This window comes from Chelonia mydas, chromosome 5 (genome assembly GCF_015237465.2).
Source record: "Chelonia mydas isolate rCheMyd1 chromosome 5, rCheMyd1.pri.v2, whole genome shotgun sequence".
NCBI classification, from domain to species: domain Eukaryota; kingdom Metazoa; phylum Chordata; order Testudines; family Cheloniidae; genus Chelonia; species Chelonia mydas.
Genome location: NC_051245.2, coordinates 50,027,293 through 50,048,919, shown reverse-complemented (window position 1 = coordinate 50,048,919; position 21,627 = coordinate 50,027,293). Strand labels below are relative to the sequence as shown.

Below are 21,627 nucleotides of genomic sequence, written 5' to 3'. Positions count from 1 at the left end.
AATGCCACAAGCATCAAGGCCATGCTAATAAAAGCCCAACTATGCTGGGTTGGTCACATCATTAGGATGCCTGAATATTGACTCTCCAGAAAAATTGTCTATGGAGAATTGGCACAAAGATATCGGAATCAAGGCCGCCCCAGAAAGCACTACAAGTACAGCATCAAGAACAGCACACACTTTGGTCCAATAAAATCAGATGATCTTGAGAAGGCTGTGTCAAATAGATCAGCATTGCAACACACAACACTCACAGCTTTCCAAGCCTTTGAAGAAGACAGAAATAATTGATTGTTAGCTGCAAGACAAAAAGTGTCATACTACTGCTAAAGCTACCAAGATGCTCACCAATGACTTTGTCTGCCTGATCTGCTCATGAGCATGCGCCTCATGCTTTGGACTTCAGAGTCACTTCAGAATCCACAAAGAGAGAGAGCATGAAAATGTCATCATTGAACCAATGGACTACATGAGAACCATTACCTATGACAGTCACAATTTCAAATAACTAACAAGTGAATATATCTGATGCTAGAAGAGTTAAATTCTATTTCTCAGCTGACTTGTTAGCAATTTACTTAATTCACTTAAGCATTTTATTTCAAGCGTATTCCAGCAAAACAATAACCACCCATCTGTTACACAATGGTCTAACACGGGAGCTGTGAGCCATAATTTCACGTACTATAAAAGTGGAAAGAGGAAGGGAGATGGACTCAGGAGCATTGCAAAAATATATACTCTTAATTTTAGGTCCCACAGAAACTGAAATAATTTGTTACAAAAGTACCCAAACAATGACAATATAATTATGACTATCTTTGAGACCTTCTGGAGGACGGGAGAGATACCAGAGGACTGGAAAAGGGCAAACATAGTACCTATCTATAAAAAAGGTAATAAGGACAACCCAGAGAATTACACACCAGTCAGCTTAACTTCAGTACCCAGAAAGATAATGGAGTGAATATCAATCAATTTGTAAAAACAATGAAGAGTCCTTGTGGCACCTTAGAGACTAACAAATTTATTTGGGCTTTATAAGCTTTTGTGGGCTATAACCCACTTCATCAGATGCATGAAGTGAAAAATACAGTAGGCACGTATAAATATACAGCACATGGCAGAGGGGCATTGCTGGCACATGATGGCATATATCACATTGGTAGATGTGCAGGTGAACGAGCCTCTGATAGTGTGGCTGATGTGGTTAGGTCCTATGATGATGTCCCTTCAATAGATATGTGGACAGAGTTGGCAACGGGCTTTGTTGCAGGGATTGGTTCCTGGGTTAGTGGTTCTCTTATGTGGTGTGTAGTTGCTGGTGAGTATTTGCTTCAGGTTGGGGGGCTGTCCATCTCCCAAGGTCTGTGAGAGTGAGGGATCATCCTTCAGGATAGGTTGTAGATCCTTGATGATGCACTGGAGAGGTTTTAGCTGGGGGCTGTAGGTGACGGCTAGTGGCATTTTTTGTTGGGTCTGTCCTGTAGTAAGTGACTTCTGGGTACCCTTCTGGCTCTGTCAATCTGTTTCTTCACTTCCCCAGGTGGGTATTGTAGTTTTAGGAACGCTTGATAGAGATCCTGTAGGTGTTTGTCTCTGTCTGAGGGATTGGAGCAAATGTGGTTGTATCTTAGGGTTTGGCTGTAGACAGTGGATCATGTGATGTGGTATGGATGAAAGCTGGAGGCATGTAGGTAGCATAGCGGTCAGTAGGTTTCCGGTATAGGGTGGTGTTTATGTGGCCATCGCTTATTTGCACTGTAGTGTCCAGGAAGTGGATCTCTTGTGTGGACTGGTCCAGGCTGAGGTTGATGGTGGGGTGGAAATTGTTGAAATCATGGGTGGAATTCCTCAAGGGCCTCCTTCCCCTGGGTCCAGATGATGAAGATGTCATCAATGTAGCACAAGTAGAGTAGGGGCGTTAGGGGATGAGAGCTGAGGAGGCGTTGTTCTAAGTCAGCCATAAAAATGTTGGCATACTGTGGGGCCATGCGGGTACCAATAGCAGTGCCACTGACTTGAAGGTATAAATCGTCCCCAAATCTGAAATAGTGGTGGGTGAGGACAAAGTCACAAAGCTCAGCCAGCAGGTCTGCCATGACATTATCGGGGTTACTGTTCCTGACAGCTTGTAGTCCATCTTTGTGTGGAATGTTGGCGTAGAGAGCTTCTACATCCATAGTGGCTAAGATGGTGTTTTCTGGAAGATCACCAATGCATTGTAGTTTCCTCAGGAAGTCAGTGGTGTCTCGAAGATAGCTGGGAGTGCTGATAGCGTAGGGCCTGAGGAGAGAGTCCACATAGCCAGACAATCCTGCCATCAGGGTGCCAATGCCTGAGATGATGAGTCCAGTATTGCCAGGTTTATGGATCTTGAGTAGCAGATAGAATACCCCTGGTTGGGGCGTTAGGAGTGTGTCTGTGTAGATTTGTTCCTGTGCTTCTTCAGGGAGTTTCTTGAGCAGATGGTGTAGTTTACTTTGGTAACCCTCAGTGGAATCAGATGGTAATGGCATGTAGAATGTGGTGTCAGAGAGGTGCCTAGCAGTCTCTCGTTCACACTCCAACCTATTCATGATGGCTACAGCACCTCCTTTGTCAGCCTTTTTGATTATAATGTCAGTGTTGTTTCTGGAGCTGTGGATGGCGTTGTGTTCTGCATGGCTGAGGTTATGGGGCAAGTGATACTGCTTTTCCACAATTTCAGCCCGTGCACGTCGGCAGAAGCACTCAATATAGAAGTCCATTCTGTTGTTTCAATTGTCAGGAGGAGTCCATGCAGAATCTTTTTTCTTGTAGCGTTGGTAGGAAGGTTTCTGTGGGTTAGTGCACTGTTCAGTGGTGTAGTGGAAATATTCCTTGAGTCAGAGACAGTGAAAGTAGGATTCCAGGTCACCGCAGAACTGTATCATGTTCATGGGGGTGGTGGGACAGAGGGAGAGGCCCCGAGATAGGACAGACTCTTCTGCTGGGCTAAGAGTGTAGCTGGATAGATTAACAATATTGTTGGGTGAGTTAAGGGTACCACTGTTGTGGCCCTTCGTGGCATGTAGGTGTTTAGATAATTTAGTGTCCTTTTTCCTCTGTAGAGAAGCAAAGTGTGTGTTGTAAATGGCTTGTCTAGTCCAACTCTGTCCGCATATCTATTCAAGGGACACTATCATAGGACCTAACCTCATCAGTCACACTATCAGGGGCTCATTCACCTGCACATCTACCAATGTGATATATGCCATCTTGTGCCAGCAATACCCCTCTGCCATGTACATTGGCCAAACTGGACAGTCTCTATGCAAAAAAATAAATGGACACAAATCAGACATCAAGAACGGTAACATTCAAAAACCAGTAGGACAGCACTTCAATCTCCCTGGACACTCATTAACAGACTTAAATGTGGCCAAAAAAACTTCTTCAACAAAAAACTTCAAAAACAGACTTCAACAAGAAACTGCAGAGCTGGAATTAATTTGCAAACTTGACACTATCAAATTAGGCCTGAATAAAGACTGGGGAGTGGCTGGGTCACTACAAAAAGTAATTTTCCCTCTGATACTCACACCTTCTTGTCAACTGTTGTGAATGGGCCACATCCACCCTGATTGAATTGGCGTCATTAGCACTGACTCCCCACTTGGTAAGGCAACTCCCATCTTTTCATGTTCTGTATATTTATACCTGCCTACTGTATTTTTCACTCCATGCATCTGATGAAGTGGATTATAGCCCACGAAAGCTTATGCCCAAATAAATTTGTTAGTTTCTAAGGTGCTAGAAGGACTCCTTGTTGTTTTTGCTGATACAGACTAACACGGCCACCCCTCTGAAACCAATCAATTTGTAAGCACCAAAAAGAAAATAAGGTAATAAGTACCTGTCAAAATGGATTTTTCAAGAAGAAATCATGTCAAACCAACCTAATATCTTTCTTTGACAGAGTAAAAAGTCTTGTGGATGGGGATGGGAGAGGCAAAAAGTAGTAGATGTTAAAAACCTTGACTTTAATAAGGCTTTTCATACTGTCTCACTTGAGCTTCTCAGAAACAAACTAGAGAAATATAGCCTAAAGGAATTACTATAAGGTGAGTACACAACTGACTGGAAAGCCATACTCAGAGTAGTTATCAATTATTCATAATCGAGCTGGAAGGGCATATTGAGTGGTGTGCCACAGGGATCTGTCCTGAGTCTGGTTCTATTCAATATGTTCATAAATGATTTGGCTCATGGCATAAAGAGTACACTTATAAAGTTGGGGGAGGGGATCAAGCTTGGAGGGGTTGTAAGCGAGTTGGAGGACAGGATTAAAATTCAAAATGACTTTGACAAACTGGAGACAGTCTGACTTAAATAGGATGAAATTCAATAAGGAAAAGTGCATGTACTACACTTAGGAAGGATTAATTAATTGCACAAATACAAAATGAGAAATGACTGCCTAAAGAAGGAGTACTTCAGAAAAGGATCTGGGAGATATAGTGGATCACCAACTAAATATGGGTACACAGTATAATGCTGTTGCAAAAAAAAGTGAACATCATTCTAGAATGTATTAGCAGGATTGTTGTAAGCAAGACACAAGAAGTAATTCTTCCAATATACTCAGCACTGATAAAGCCTCAATTGAAGTATTACATCCAGGTCTGGGCACCACACTTCAGGAAAGATGTGGAAAAATTGGAGAAATTTCAGAGGAGAGCAACAAAAATTATTAAAGGTCTAGAAAACATAACTATGAGGAAAGATTGGGGTGGGGGGAAAATTGGGTCTGTTTAGTCTGGAGAAGAGAAGACGGTGGGAGGACACAATAGTCCTCAAGTATGTACAAGGTTGTTATAAAGAGGAGGTGATATATTGTTCTCCTTAGCCACTGAGGACAGGACAAGAACTAATGGTCTTAACTTGCAGCAAGGGAGATTTAGGTTAGCAAAAACTTCCTAAGTGTAATGGTAGTTAAGCACTGGAACAAACTACCTCAGGAGGTTGCAGAATCTCCATCACTGGAGGTTTTTAAGATCAGGTTAGACAAACACCAGCAAGGTATGATATATAACAGTGGTTCTCAGACTTTTGTATTGGTGACCCCTGTCACACAGCAAGCCTATGAATGCGACCCCCTTATAAATTAAAAACTTTTTTTATATTTAACACAATTATAAATGGTGGAGGCAAAGTGGGGCTTTAGGGTGGAGGCTGACAGCTTGCGACCCCCTAAGAGAACCCCTGATATATAATACTCAGTCCTTCCTCAGTGTGGGGGATTGGACTAGATGATTTATCGAGGTCCCTTCCAGGCTTCCAAGTTTATGGATTATAAACTAAAGTACAAATAAATACATAAAACCACCACTACAAAAAAAGACTCAAACCAAGTGTGATGCGTTCAGTCACAGAGACCCCCCTTGGGACTGCCACTTGACGTGCTGGAATTACCTCTGAGCCCATTTCCCCTGCCAGCTTGGGGCTCCAGAACCCTGCTTTGTTAAGCCAGACACCCTGGCCTATTCCAACAAAGACGCAGGTCTGATCCATGTCCTCAAAGCTGCAGACTTTAACCAAAAACTGCTCAGCAGGTCACCTATTTCCAGCACCCAGACACCCAGCTCCCAATGGGATCCAAACCCCAAATAAATCCGTTTTACTCTGTATAAAGCTTATACAAGGTAAATCCATAAATTGTCCACCCTCTATAACACTGATAGAGAGATATGCACAGCTGTTTGCTCCCCAAGGTATTAATCACTTGCTCTGGGTTCAATAATATACAAAAGTGATTTTATTAAGTATAAAAAGTAGGATTTAAGTGGTTTCAAGTAATAACAGACAGAACAAAGTAAGTCACCAAGCAAAATAAAGCAAAACATGCAAGTCTAAGTCTAATACATTAAGAAACCGTTTACAGGTAAAATCTCACCCTCAGAGATGTTCCAATAAGCTTCTTTCACAGACTAGACTCCTTTCTAGTCTGGGCCCAATCCTTTCCTCTGATACAGTCCTTGTGAGTTCCTGCAGACATCTTAGGTGGAAACTAAGGGTGTTCTCATGACTGGCAGCCTCCTTTGTTCTCTTCCACCCTCTTTTTTAGCTTTGGCACAAGGCAGGAATCTTTTGTCTCTCTGGATCTCCACCCCTCCTGCTATACGGAAAAGCACCAGGTTTAAGACGGATTCCACCATTCTTCCTGGGCTGGCTTACATGAACATGGGAAGGCTTTCAAATAAACAGACAACCAATTGTCCTAATCAATGGGAGCCATCAAGATTCTAAACCATCATCAATGGCCCACGCTTTGCATAATTACAGTAGTACCTCAGAGTTATACTTTATATTTCTAGCTTCAGATACAAGAATGATACATACATACAAACAGGATGAACACACACAGTAGATTATAAGCTTTGTAATGATACCTTACAAGAGATCTTTTGCATAAAGCCTATTCCAGTTACATCTTATTTACACTCTCATAAGCATATTTCCATAAAACATTGTGGAGTGCACTGTCACACCAAGCTTTCAGCCTGAACAAAGTATTCTCAGCTTCTTGCAGACTTCTGCCTAAAACCAAGCTTTTCTAGCTAGTTGGACTAAGTCATTCTCTACTACAGAAAGCCTCTGCCTGTGTTAAACTCCCAGTTTAGATTGAATCTTTCATAACTGCAACAAACCTCCCCCAGGCTTCTCAAATGACCTCCTTCTTTGAATTCCGGAGCAGTCCTCTTTCTAAGACAAGCATCCAGAGGAGTATATCAACTGAAGCAAGTGTCTGATTAAGCCCAGCCTGCAATTTAGACAGCCTTTCATGGCTGAAACAGATATTTCTACAGGAAATCCTTCAATGCTGGAGCAGGCCTCTAAGTCCCCAGCAATGCTGTAACTAAGCATTTCAGCGCTGGGGGTAAGCAAGCATATTTGCGCTCCCTACTGTTGGGTTTTTTCATTTTTCCAGCCTCACAGCTTCATGCCCTGGGCAGCTGCCCTGCTATGGTTACGGCCTTGATTCCCAGACTTGAGTGGCTCTTTCAAAGCTAAAGCAAACTAGTTCGCTTGTTACCATGGACTCCCATTATTTAATTTGTTTTAAAGCACATTGGTCTCTGTCAGGATGAGCGTGTTATAAATGTGAGTACTTATCATTACTGCTGTTATGTAAATCTCCAAGAATTGAACTAGGAATCCAACCAGAATCTATTGTTTATTAGCTTCACTATTTTATCCAATTATTGATGGACCAGTTAATCTTCAGCCCTACTTCAGGATTGAAAAGGCCTCAGTTGTATTCAGTAGCTCCAAGAGTTGTTCATCTTCTAGTACATGCCATGTATTATCAGGAACAGTATATGATAATATTAATAGTAATTCAAATGATCTTAGAAAAATTAAGTGGGGCATAGACCTTGTACTTTACTCAGTGAAATGTGCAATTCAACTAGTAAAAGTATGCAAAATTTCTTCCACATGATGAATATTTAGCTAGTGAATGGTTGTGAGATGACTTGTGTCATGCAGGGGTGATTTGTTTACTTTTCCTGGTTGCTGCCATTAGAGAGGATTTTACACACCTACTCCTATATAACGTATACCAACTTTTCTCTGATCAAGCAGAACAATTACTTTTCTGATTGACACGATTAGGCTACCTCAATAGGTAGACAACTCAAATATTTTCAGGATTTATGTTCCTTTTCTTGGGCAAAATGACTTTACTCACAGAAATCTGTAATAAGAGAAATGTATTACTAAATACAAATTACTTACTCCTTATCAAAGGTAGTGGTATGTAACACAAGATCTTCGAAAATAGTGTATTTGACATGAGCACAGGACTTAAATCATCCCCTACTTCACAAGACACTTACAGAATGGGCAAGGTTACATTTAATGATTCATTAGACTGAAGAGGCACAAAACCTGATGCATTGCTATCCACTTAAGAAATGAGCTAATGGCCACAGATTTATACGAGTAAACAATTTGTGTTATTAAACGTGTGTCCAGAGCCTTGAATGGATGTCCTATTGTGTGGAGTCTTTAAGATCAAAATCTAATTATATGGAAGGGTGAAGGGGAAGGCCTTCTAACTTTGAAAACCCTGAAGCTAAGGGAGCAAAGTCCTGATCCAAACCCATGGTTCTCAGATCATCCTCACGTATGACAATCCCTCTGCATGCCCTGGTCTGTGATCTTTCACTTGGCAACATACCCTTGACCGACTTCTGAGTGGGATAAAAATGAATGGTTCAAAAGTTAATGCTGTTCACCAGAAACCCAGGGTCAAGTTCAGACAGAAGCATGCAGAATCAGATATCACAATGCTGGGCATCGTATAGAAGTCTTAATATTTAGATAGAGCTTCTGCTCCAACCTCCAGCCAGCCACTCCCCCTGAAATCCTGTGGAACCCCAAAAGCTATGGCTATGTGGAGGAGGTAGTGGTGGATTAGAGACAGTAAGTAGCTCTGTACCCTTTCTTCTAAAATTTTCAGATCCTTTCCATACCTTGAAGTGGAAAGGAGGGCTACAATATTTATCTTGATCTATCACATCAGAAAAAGAAAATAGAAGATTAGAGCAGTGGTTCTCAGCCTTTCCAGACTACTATACCCTTTTCATGAGTCTGATTTATCTTGCATACTCCAAGTTTCACCTCACTTAAAAACTACTTGCTTACAAATCAGACATAACAATACAAAAAGGTCATAGCCCACTATTACTGAAAAATTCCTTACTTCCTCATTTTGTCTATATGAAATTTTAGTTTCTACTGACTTTGCTAGTGCTTTTATGTAGCCTGTTGTAAAACTAGGCAAATATCTAGATGAGTTGACTTACCCCCTGGAAGATCTCTGCGTACCCCTACGGGTACTCATATCCCTGGTTCAGAACCACTGAATTAGAGCAAGAAAGTTCCGTAGAAAATAACAAAGACCGAGAGCCACTCACATGTTCTCTACGTATATAAACCTCCCCACTGTATTTTCCACTGAATGCATCCAATGAAGTGAGCTGTAGCTCACGAAAGCTTATGCTCAAATAAATTGGTTAGTTTCTAAGGTGCCACAAGTACTCCTTTTCTTTTTGTGAATACAGACTAACATGGCTGCTACTCTGAAACCTGTCACTACAGTGGTTTATGCACAGATGACCCAGACCTTTCAGGTGGGATTGTACTCAGATGGTGAGCCTGAGTGGTCACCCATGCTATCACTGTCACACTGCTACTTTTAGGCATTAGCTCAAGCAAAGCTAGTGTGTATACATCTGCCCAAACTGAGAATTACACCTCCCAGTTGTTGTGTAGATACACAGCGATTAAAGAATCTTCCCCTTACTTTTTTTAATTCCCACCTTATTAATTAAAATAATGCCTTGAGACTTATCAATATTTAGAGCGACTGCTCTGATCGAACAAACAGAATACAGGGATTTAGACCCCCCCCTAGTCAGGAATGTGCTTAATTCTCATTGACTAAATTGAATGCAAGTATGTGCTTGAGTGCATTCCCGAATAAATATGCTTTCCTGAAATGGAATTAAGTACTGTGCTGAACAGAGATTGATATAAGCACATGCTTAAGTACTGTGCTGAATTAGGACTGGCTTGAAAAGACAGGTGGCATGAAAAATCCTAATTCTTCCATCCTGATTTACATATTTTAGAAAGTACATGGCTAATTTGGCAAACCTAGTGCAAAGTATTTTCCTTTAGCAATTAAACTTAATGAGCTACTGATACCAAATGGAAATATTTTTAAAAAACCAAACAAACCATTATTTATAAACCATTCTGCCTATAAAATAGGTCAGTGGTTTTCTGTGTTTTCTTCTTTAGTTTTTATTACCAAAGACATTTGCAAGAAAACAGTATTTGATTCTTAGAAGTTCATCTGTTCTTACTGATTATTCTTCCCCGGAAGTCACAGAACCCCTTTTTCCCATAGATAAAACTTCTGGTGGAGAAAAGGGTACTTAAAAATACAAGTAACATCCTTCCATGGTTTCAGTTACATTGAATTGCAGCCTCATGGAAAGGGAACTGCTGCTTAGGTGAAAGAACCGTAGGAAACTGAGACCCTATCCCATAGACCATCAACTTTACCAGCTCTTGTGCTGTGTTGCTATTGATCCCTTAACTCTGGGGTTCTTAAACTGGGAGTCGGGACCTGTCAGCCTCCACCCCAAACCCTGCTTTGCCTCCAGCATTTATAAGGATGGTGTTAAATATATAAAAAAGTGTTTTTAATTTATAAGGGGGGGTCGCATTCAGAGGCTTGCTATGTGAAAGGGGTCACCAGTACAAAAGTTTGAGAACCACTGCCTTAACTGCACTTTAGCTCTGGTATTCCCTTTTCAGGGAGTAGTGTTGTGATGGGGAATTTAATGCTGGTCTGAGTAACATTAACATCTGTAACTATTGGAATGGATTTTCCACTTTTTAAAGGGCATTCCTCTAATGGCTGCTTCTCTTTGGTTGGCAACAGTCTTCAGTACTCATGGATCCCACAGAGTGCTCTATTCTATTGAGAGTGGAAAGTCACTGTATCTCATGTATGGTGGAGACGTGCACAATTAGAAGACTGGAAGGTGGACAGCAACATCTTGCTACCCACTATGTTCAATCATCTTACTACTACATCACTCTAAAAAGAAAAGGAGTACTTGTGGCACCTTACAGACTAACAAATTTATTTGAGCATAAGCTTTCATGAGCTACAGCTCACTTCATCGGATGCATACAGACTAACATGGCTGCTACTCTGAAACCTACATCATTCTAGATATTGACTTGTAACACATTTTTAAAAAAAACAAAACTGCCTCTCACACAGTCCTACCATGGGGTGGCAGTGTAGAGGAAGGCCCAGTATAACGTTAGTCCCACAATCCCTTTTTTTACAGTGTGGTAAGTATTTTCACAGCTACTAATAGTGATGTCAACAAAGGACTAGGCTGTGACTTTAGGGGAAGAAAAAACAGCAGGAGCAGATGAACTCTTAAGAAACTAAAATACTAGTAGAATGCAAATAGTCATTAAAAAGCAAAGTGAAAAATATGAAGTTTGCACTTTATATAAGCACAATTGTCTCTAAATAGAATGGACCAATTTAATCCATAGAGTAACTTCATTTAAACCAGTGGAGTTATACTGGGCTAAACTAATCCCCAATGTATTTCGAAGTTTTCTGTGAGGCAGCAGCAAGTCTTAATAAAGCGTTGCACTGAATCTCCAATACATTATTTTGGTAAAGCCTGCTTGAAAGAAACTCTCAATTTTATGAAGTACGCGAATACAAGAATCAGTGATCTAATCTCTTTGCCTAGCCTTCTTCTCATTTTTTGATGTTGAGAAATTCTCACGCATAAACCAGCATCCTCTTTCAGTGAAGAGTTTAGGTTGTCAAGAAAATGCTCACCAATTTAAAGATATTCCACTTAAAAAAAAAAAACTAACATGAGTGTTTCTAATTTTTGGTTTCTGATTAGATCATTAACCACACAGAGGGTTCATCTCAGAATGGAGTGACTGTTTTATTAAAAAGTACTTTGGGGCTAGCTGCTATTTCAATCAATTAAATTGACTTCGACAGAGTCTTAAGACTCAGTGCCTTTCATCAAATAATTGTCTTTCTTGACATGGGCTCATATAAAACTGATTTTTCCCTTACTAATTCTGTTCTTTTTTATGTTCACAGGTACACTGTCTATTGCACAATTGATTATTTACTTTTCTACTATACACTTTCAGTTTTCCTTAGAAAGTCTTGAAGTGTGCTAAAAGGACAAACATATGTATTTCTGCTATAATTTAAATAATAATTACTTTCACACAATATTTTATATTTCCTTCATATGAAAGAAATCCACATCCTTCATTTGTTCAATCTGCCATTTAGCAAGATGGCTACAGTGGCTGACTGCAGATCACTAAAAATAACTTCTCAGAAAAAACAGCTTTTTAGTAAAATCTTGAGTGGTTTGTGTATGGATTTCAAAAATGAGCCTTTAAACACAGAAAATAACTGCTGATGTCTTGACATGATATATACACTTTTTGTCTTAATCAAAAAACAGAATCCTTGACCAGAATTTATTACATAGGAACAGGTATTTTATAACATGGATTAGGAGGAGTCCTGTGCTACAGTCTGATTATACTGATATGCCTAGTGCTACAATGTCATATTGTCTAGATGTGTATTCTTTTACAATCTTTAGTTTTGGTACCAGTACACACATCTGAGGGGGAAAAATAAACTCTAGACATTCCCATACTATATTTGGGCCACATGGTTCACTCTACAAGAAGCAAAATGCTGACAAGAGTTAATAACTGCTATGAGCCAGACACTTAACTGGTGTAAAGCCATGTAGCTCTAATGAACTAGCTTAGGCTGTAGCCCTATCACTTGGCTTATAGTACAGGAAATTTAAAGGTAAATTCTGCCAACAGACATGTCAATGGAGCAAGATTTTATTTATTTATTGTGCAACATACTCTAATATTATTTGAAAGACCCATGTGCCCTCACTTGTGGCTATTACTCATGCAAGTAATCCTACTGTCTTCAGTAGGACTAAAGATAAAAGATATTGGGTCACCCACCTTCTATCAGACAACTTCCATTGGTGAGACAGACAAGCTTTCAAGCTTATACAGAGCTCTTCTTCAGGTCTAGGAAATCTACTCAGAGTGGACTAGTTCTTTAAGTGTTGTAGGATTGGGTTATTTTTTATTTAAGCTACTAAAAAAATACACCAAACACCAGAGAGAAAATATCGGTCCTGAAAGCCAAACGCGTAAACTAAAAATGTTACATTTATTTAAAAGACACAGGGAATGAAGTTCATGCCCAGTGTTACTCCGCTGAAGTAAATGAAGTAACACCAGTGTAAATGACAGGAAAATCAGGCCCAAAAGTTTCACTTGATGCAATCAACATTACAAAAATGGTTCAAAGATAGTCGAGTATAACTTACATAAATTACATGATGAATGGAAAACTTGGTGTCTATAAATAGACAAAGAGAGAGTACCAATATAATTCCATGAAGAGCTTCTAATGGCTTTGTACTCCAGACAGAGTGGTGGTTTATCATCAGGATCTCAAAAGAGAATTGTTACCTCTGATTATGTTTTGATTCTTTTTGTTCAAGATACGGCTTTCCTCTGTGCTCTGCTACTGCTCTTCTCTCTTTAGCCTTCTCAGCTCTTTAGACATCCTTTCCCTTTCATTTTTTTAAACAAGCAAGTTAATTTTGTGTAAAAACTGATTCTTGAAAATATTATATTAACAGTTTATTGATTCATTACTGTCAAATGTTCTATTACAGTAAAATGTGTATATTTATACATAAAATGTTAAAGTGTATTATTCTACACAAATAAGCAATTAACTCTTGCAATGTTAACTTCACATCTTTTTATTCACCATAACTAAACCAAAATAAGGAACAGTATTAAGAATGGTTTTCTTTAAAGAAATAATGTATATTTTTGTGTTTATATGCTTGTTTCTAAAGTATGATGAATAAGTGGTAAGTTTAATAGTTATTTATAAATTCTTTAACTACACAAGAGAAGAATGGCTCCACTTTTCCTTTGAAGAAGCTCTTGGTACTGTGTGGGTAATATTTAAAAGGAGCTAAAAAGGTAGGAGTGCTATGGATCATCCAAAAGACAAATAAGTGGAATGGACTGATAATAAACATTGACATCATCTTTATAATAATATGTATACTTACAGTAACTTAACTAATACTTCCTCAATGCTGCTATATTCCCTTATTTGCTATGTCACCCTTTCTTGGTTTTAATGTAACAAACAACATACTAGCAATTATTATGTTTATATTTATTAAAACGTAGCTAAAAAGGAACAAAAATATGCAATACGAACTTCTAACAAATCTAACAATATTCCTAAAAGTTCACTTTTCCAAACTGTTGAAGTAGTTTATTCTTTCTTTTTAAAAAGACTCTTATCTCTGCTATCCTAAGCAAACTAATTTAATGAGCAAGGCATACAAGGACAGGAGCCAGAACAAGTGGGTGTGTAAAAGAGTTGCAGTAGCTACAGTGGGGAAAACGCTCCCAGCAGCAGCACTGATGAACCATCCAGAAGTGTACACCGCCCCCATGTCTTATATAACGCACACAGCAACAGGTCTGAGAAGAGCCGTAACCTTTCTAAAGAGTGAGTGCTGCGTGCCTATGCTTTTCTCAGTGTGTTCAATAAAGAGCTTGTATTGACAATGTGGGGATAGGTGGGAGGGTGGAGAGAAAAAGCAGAGATCGTTAAAGAGCCAGCGCACAACAGCCAACCATGTCCTTGGACAGTCTTAAAACTCGGGTTTTCAGACGTCAAGAGTACAAAGAAATTATGCGATTCCCGCCCAACCTTGATGTTTGTTAACACGGTGCGTTATTCACAGCAATTCACGCAGTTCTAAGCCGTAGTCATAATATTGACCTGACCTCATCACTTGCACTTCAAAAGGGAAGATAACACGATTCCTCTTCACAGCCCTCCTTAAAACTCACCACTGGCGATGCCTCAGGAGACACTTGACAGCGGCGAGGCAGTCGCTGCGCTGTGACTGTTGCTTTATTTTCCTGCACGGACTGGTCTCTCGCCTCCCACCTGCGTGTGTTGTATTCAGCTGGTGAAAACACCTTTTGTCATCTGCTGAGGCTGTGAACCCTCTGAGGCAGTGGGTGCCTAAAGAGCGCAGCACATGGCGCAAGGGGCCTTGATCCCCGATTGGCTCCCCCAGTAGAGAGAAATCATGGACAGAAGAGCAGCCCGCCAGCGGGGGCTGCTTCCATTAGCTTTGCTTAAATAAAGTTCACGGGTTACGTCTTTGCACTGGGCCGCCGGCGAGGTGCGAGGGTTTGGGGCGGGAAGCCCCAGGGGCTGCTCAGAGGGCGGAAGGGAAACCACTAACCCCGCAACAGCCATTGAGTAGCGAGGCGAGCGGGCAGAGCAGCCGCCAGAGGGCCGCTGAGTGGGAAGCGCTGTCAGGGGGCTGAGGGGGGCAGGCCGGTCAGAAATGGCCGTTTGCGGAGGGGCGGGGGAGTGGTAGCAGTTTAAACAGGCGGAGGGGGCAGGTAGAGGGGAGGGGTGGCCAATGGCAGGTGGCCTTTGATAACGCTGAGGAGGGAGGGGGCAGGTTTCCGGCAGCAAGTAGCTGTTTAGAAGCGGGTAAGCAGGGAGGTGAGACCTGGTCCTTTAACATACGGGGGAGGAGAGGCAAGGTGGGTGCAGCCGGTGAGGCGTTGTCACGGGGCGTCTAGACCCCAGGGGTAGGTAGGTGACCGGTGCCGGGGAGCAGCGCAGGGGCGGCCAACACGTGTCCGTTCAGGGGACAGAGCCGTTTAGCCCGCCGGGGGAGCGGGCAGGGGCCGTCAGGACGCTGCAGGAGGCGGCTAGTAGAGGCGAGGTTGGGGGCGCTGCCCACTCCAGCCGTCCTGGTCTGTCCCTCGGGCCCTTGAGGGCTCAGCGCTGCCCCCGCCGCCTCCGACACCGGCTCGCACCGCACCCCAGCACACGCACCGTTCCGGGCTGTGCCACGGGGCGGGGGCGGGCAGCGGCGCTCGGGCGGGGAAACGTCGCCGCTGCTCCCCTTGCGGGGGGCTGGGCGCGCTGCGCAGAGCGCGGGGGCGGCCGTTGCGGAGGCAGCTGGGGCGGGAGGAGGCAAGTGGCAAAGCAGCAGCAGCGTGAGGCGTCTCCAGAGCTGGGGCTCTCTGCTGCCGCTGCCGCGCTGAATTCCTGTGCACAGAGCTCGGCTCATCCTCCGCCGGGCTCCCGGGGGCGGGAGACGCGCCTGTCCCGCAGGTAAGAGCCGTGTGGATGCGCCGCTTCCTCTCTAGAGCCAATCTCTCCTCTCCTCTCACTCACCCGCCCGCCCCGGGCGTTGTCGCTCTCCGGGATTGCGAGAGCTAGGGGTTGCCTCTGTCTGTGCATTTGTCCTGCTGGGGCCATTCCCCTTTTCCAGCGTATTTGCAACTCTCTCCCTTTCTCGTCGGTGTCTATTCTCTGCCGGTGGCGCAGGAACTAAATGGCATAAAGTTAGTGCACTGCCGCTCAGTGGCGTAAAGTTAGCGCCCAGCAGCGATGGGGAAAGTGGCTAGGATAAACCATGAGATTTTAAACAGCTCAGACTCCGAAAGGCCGCCCCCCACCGTAAGACAGCTGTTGAAGAAAGCTCCCAATTACCTAGCTGGCCCTTGGCCTGGTCTCCAAATTCATTATGTTGTTCTGCACCCAAAATGCGGAGCCCTAAGGAATTTCCTCAATATTTGTAAATCTTGATGGATCCTACCCTTCCGCTCAAAGCCACTTAATTTGCTGTCCGTACTCGAACAGTGTTCCCTCTCTGGGAGCGTCTTTCTCCCCCCCCATCGCTTCGCTGACTTTATCAAGAGCGTTGCAGGAGATAGATAGGATAGATTGTTACTCTTGTTTGTTTAAAAAACAAAACAAAACAGGGCTTGTTCCCACGTTAATTACATTTTGGGATCCAGTGGCGATATGAAGCTAATGCGGGGGTGAAATAAATGAGATGGTTTCTCACACGTTTCAGCTGGGTTTGCTGGAGAAACTCACCTTTACATTTTTCTTTCAGTAGCAAGATAGAGGTCTAAGCTCTTCAGCAGAAAGAATATTTGTGGGATTTATTCAAAATAGGTCAGTTTGCAATACAACCAGGATGTCCACACTCGTTGTTTCTCAGGCGTTCTGTTGACTTAAGTGATGAAGAATGGAAATGCTATTTAAGAGTCCAAACATTTTCCATTGTAGCCTGCAGGCTCTTATCAAAAAAAGCATGATACGTTAGTCCAAATAGCTCCGTCGCTAGAGAACCTGCAGGTGCATTAATTTTATCTCTTCCAGCATCAGGTAAAGGGAAAAAATCATGAATTGCAACACTGGAAAGAAGAAAAACTATTATTACAGTCCAAAATAAGAGATGTGCTCAGCTCTTAATGTAGCTCATTTTGGGGTTACAGTCAGTTTTATTTCATGTTTCAAAATGTTGTTAGATATGGTATGTTTACAGTAAGCGAGGTCACAAGCCTGAAGAACAGTTCCAGTTAGACTGTACTGATTTTTTCGTTGCCTTGTTAGCTCTTCTTGCAGCTGCCTGTGAATAAGGTTACTGGGATTAAAGAATCCAGCATGCTTTGGGATGTTTTTGTTGGAACAAGATTCTGTGAGGCACTTCAAAGATTAAGAGCAAATCCAAGTCGGGGCCTTTCAGTGAGGAGGCAAGAAATTTTTAATGGAAGGGTTTAAAATATATGTGTGCTAGGCTTGCTTTATACTTTTAGACATATTCTCTGTGGACTTTTAAACAGAAGTTGAATTTTCTTTGGGTAGGGAGATCTGGCAAAACAGGAATAAATTGGCTAGGTCAGATTAGGATGCCATGCTACAAGCACAAGCCACAGCAAGCATAATGTACTGCAGAACCCCAGACCACCTTCTCTGACCAGTACAGATTTTCTCTCTTGCCCACTGCTCCACTCCACACCCCACCACCAGTTGCGAAACAGGGAATTCATTAGTTATATAAAACCAATTCCAGAAAACCCAAGTTGTGACTCAGATTATATACAGGAAACATAGACTGTGATGGAGGAGACTGTGTTTAATAAGGTGGCTGGAGCACTCCAAGCTTTCTTAAAGACGAGAAATCTTTAGGCCTGGTTTACATTAGAGTTAGGTTGAACAAAGCAGCTCTCATCAACCTATCTCTGGAAGTGTCTATACTACAATGGTGCTCCTGCCTATGTAAATTGCCTACTACATCGACTTTGGCTATGGCTACACTAGAGACACTCTCTAAGCTGATGGGAGAGAGGTCTCCCATCAACTTAATTACTCTCACCCCCACAAACTGCAGTAGCTATGTCAGTGGAGAAGCTTAGGTTGGTGTAATTTACGTTGCTCAGGAGGTGGCTTATTCAGACCCCTGAGCAACATAACTTATATTGACACAACTGGTAGTGTGTACATAGTCTTAATAACTCCATCTCCATGAGAGACATAGTGCTTAAGTCAATGTAGTTAGGGTGACACGGTATCTGTGTAGACGCTGTGTTACTTACGTTGCCTGTTGGCTGTCAGCGCCACGGGACTGTTGTTGCTGTTGATACACTGGCAAATTTTGAGATGCCTCCTCAGAATGATAGGATCTATAGTACACAAAGCTTCAGTGAACAAGATTTAGGAATATTTAATTGTTATGGGATATGTAATTCTTGTTTAACATATCAATCTATGATGAATTACAGTATCATGAATTGGGTTTCTGTTGGAATTGTGGTCTTTTGGTACAAACAAACATATTTATACATCTATCCTTGAAAACAGGGCTCCTGATGGTGTAAAATGTACCTAAGAGGGAACTGATAATTAACTGGTGCAGGCTCAAAAGGGGGTAACAATGGCTGAGGAAGGGTGTGCCCGGTGCAGCCAGGGGATGTATATTCCCATAGAACCTCTGTCAGTGCAGATCCTCTGCCAGTTTCACTTTAAAGCTTCCTGCCCTGGTGGAACATTTTTGGTTGGGTACCACCTGGTGGAAGATGCTTATGTTCCCCTAGGAGGAAGGCCTCTCCAAAGCACGAGTGACTCAAGACCAATTCCATATTATATAGTTCATAGTATATCACTGAAGCATTTTCTTTTCATTACGTTGTGCTTGACTTTTGAAGTTCCAAGTGCTCATCACTTATCAGGATCAGGCCTCTTATTTCCCTTTTGTCCCCCCCAAGTGGAAAAATATAGTTTTCTATAAATCAAATCCTGCTTGTTTTATTCATGTGAGTAGTCAAAATGACCTGTAATGAGGCAACATGCCCGAGTGGATAGGTGACTGGACTGCGAGTCAGGAGCCCTGGGTGCTGTTCCTGGCTCAGGCAACTGACCTGTTATGTGACTTTCACCAGGGTGCTTTGCCTTTCTGTGCCTCAGTTTGATGTTTTAGTAGAGTGCTTTGATATCTACAGATAAGTGCTACATATTTACACACATGAGTGAGGCAAGCAGTTCAGGCCCTATGATTTATATTGTAGATATGAGATAAATGTTAAAGCATCTATATTTATTTAGATTTGCACATATTATTGGTGCCAAAGAAATAGAAAATAACTTTTTAATCCAAAAAAGTTAAAATTCTAACATCTGTTACCTAAAATATATTACTATTAAATCTGTTTTTGGAAACCTAAACGTAAGTTTTTATTTGGATGCTATTTAATTTAAGAATAGACCAGGTGGGTGCAGATGCATTCTCTATCAAAAATACACCTTTCATCACAATGAAAAATAGAAAATACTGCATCATACAATAACATACTTTTATCAACTGGAGCAATAGACAACTACAGTACTCTGGAATATTCCCCTCCCCTGCCCCTAGTTTTTGCCAGTGATCACACAGAGGAGAGGAGATTTACCCCTTCGCAGAGGGCCAGCACAAGGTCTGTGTACCACTTAAGTCCTCAAAATAGGGCTTCTGTGGGATAAAAGTGGTGAATGAACCTTGTCCTGGCCCTCTGTGCCGAAGTGAATGTCATTCCAAGGTGAACACTTGGTTTCTTGCTCTCCCGCACCCATGAAGAACATTGGAGGACAGCTCCGTTTTCAAAAAACACTACCATATATGACTGCATTCATTGTTTGTTACAAAGTCAGTGATAGTATGTAATGCTAAGGAGGCAACACAGCGTGAGCCTGGATTAATACAAATATTTTAAACCATCTAACTGAAAGCTCTCATTGCATATGGTGATACTGGATTTTGCCACTTACTAAAACCAGATAACTTACATCTATACAGCATGTTAAAGTAGAATGAATTCAACTGAACAAGAACATTCCTGCAACAGAAGTTCCATGATGTTTATTTAAATTGATTTATATTGAAACTTGCATTTTGAAAGTGTTATTAAAAAGTGATCCTTTGAGTCTTAGGATTCAGAGTAAAGCTCCAACGGACTAAAAAATGAGTGAAAATTGTTTCTTTAGTTGTGTTCTGAAACATTACAAGCATCTTCATTGTATGGGTCATACTAGACATATGAGTTTTTGAACTTTAATGTTGTCTCCTGAAAAATAGCATTTTATCTATGGAATAGTACAAATTGCAATGTTATGCCTATACAGTTAATAGTCATATGTTTGAAGAAACACTGTGCTTCAGATGGAACTGAATTCCATTTCTATTAGGACAACATTGTAAAATTACTAAGAGTATAGTTGTAGTCTGAAAAGTTACTAGTCTTAGTATTCAGCAGGAATAAAGAATATTTGTTTTTAATTAAAGCAGAAAAAGAAAAAAATTGAAGGGACTGTTTGTTTCAATATTATTTGTGAATTAAAAAAATATGTAGCGAATCAGCTTCTTTGTAATATCTTGTTTTATCATAACTAATCAGTATTTTTCCCTCTGCTTTTACAAGAGGAGAGGAGTCAAAATTATCTAAACCTGTTAGAAGGTTCCTTTGCAGAAAGTTCCCTCCTGCCCTCTAATGCCTTGAAAAGCCCTCCACAACAGCTCAGTGGAGTTAGAGTAGGAAAGGTAGAACTAGTGAGCACGCACAACAGACGGACCAGAAGTAGAATTGCTTGGGCTAAGGGCCTAGAGACCAGTTGACTTTAAAAAGAAGCACATGCAGCTGGACCTTGATACTAGCATTAGGAGCTAGTTTATAGTCTTACTGTAATTTAAAATTACTTCCAAATTAAATACATCCATTAATACCATAATATGCTATTATATGGGGGGAAATGTAACCAAGTGTTCATGTCAGCTGTAACAAAACAATCCATTACTTTAAAAATGGAAAAGGATACATCAGAGACATTTTTATTCCTCTTATATTGTAAACGCTTTTTTCAATAGTTTTTAAAATTGTCTGATTTTGTGTTGACTCTATATTGATACTTTAAATTGTTAATATTTCCAGGGGGTGGGGGTGAAGTAATTTACCTCTCCTTGGTTAAACATAAAATTAAGTTACTTTTAGTTATATCTTTAATGTCTACTGTAAATACAAAATAAGACACAACATTTTTCATTACAGTGAACTCCTACTCCAGGAGTTTAAAATATCACAACATTTTACTTTTGTTATCAGGTGTTTGTTTTCTTTTAGAGTTGATATTATATGCTGAGGCACTTGATCCTTCTCAGTCCAGTGAGCCCCAAGATGGATGAAACATACTGTATGTCACGCAAATACTGCTATTTCAGCCTAAGGAGTGTATTTTCAAAGCAGCACAAGGATGGTAATGTACACTCAGAATTGTTTTGTATTAGATGTTTACTAATTTTCCTAATAGTCGTTAGCGTATATTTCTCAATGTAGATATATTTTATTAGTATTTGATTTCGTTGTTCCATTATTGCCCAGATTTGTGTTTATACTTACTTACTCGATTTAATTTATATAATTTTTTTGAGGAAAACCACAATGCAAAAAAAAAAGTGTTTGAAATGTGATAATATCTAATGCTGATGTGAGAAAATACTGTAGGATTACTTCTGATCTTGCATCCATTGGTATACACCAGGAATAGCTCCAATCTGAGTGGAATTATATCAAATGTCAAAT

The 21,627-nt window shown here is 41.1% G+C and overlaps 1 protein-coding gene and 1 long non-coding RNA gene across 11 annotated transcripts in view; one reads left to right on the top strand and one right to left on the bottom strand.

Moving 5' to 3' along the window:
- The window catches only part of LOC119566731, a 55,199-nt gene extending 39,962 nt beyond the window's left edge, over nucleotides 1-15,237 (bottom strand). For 3 of the 4 annotated variants that reach the window (XR_006290809.1, XR_006290808.1, XR_005225993.2), the window contains exon 1: nucleotides 5,918-15,237. This is a non-coding gene — a long non-coding RNA (uncharacterized LOC119566731). The remainder of the gene's footprint in view (nucleotides 1-5,917) is intronic. The other variant, XR_006290810.1, reaches the window with a different exon arrangement.
- The window catches only part of ANKRD34B (ankyrin repeat domain 34B), a 24,210-nt gene continuing 17,661 nt past the window's right edge, over nucleotides 15,079-21,627 (top strand). Inside the window, exons 1-2 of one of the 7 annotated variants that reach the window (XM_027821715.3) lie at nucleotides 15,079-15,838; nucleotides 21,151-21,301. The gene's annotated coding sequence lies outside the window, so the exon portion shown is untranslated. Of the gene's footprint in view, nucleotides 15,839-16,673; nucleotides 16,691-21,150; nucleotides 21,302-21,627 lie in introns of those variants that run through there. The other 6 variants (XM_043546285.1, XM_043546282.1, XM_043546284.1 and 3 more) reach the window with 6 other exon arrangements.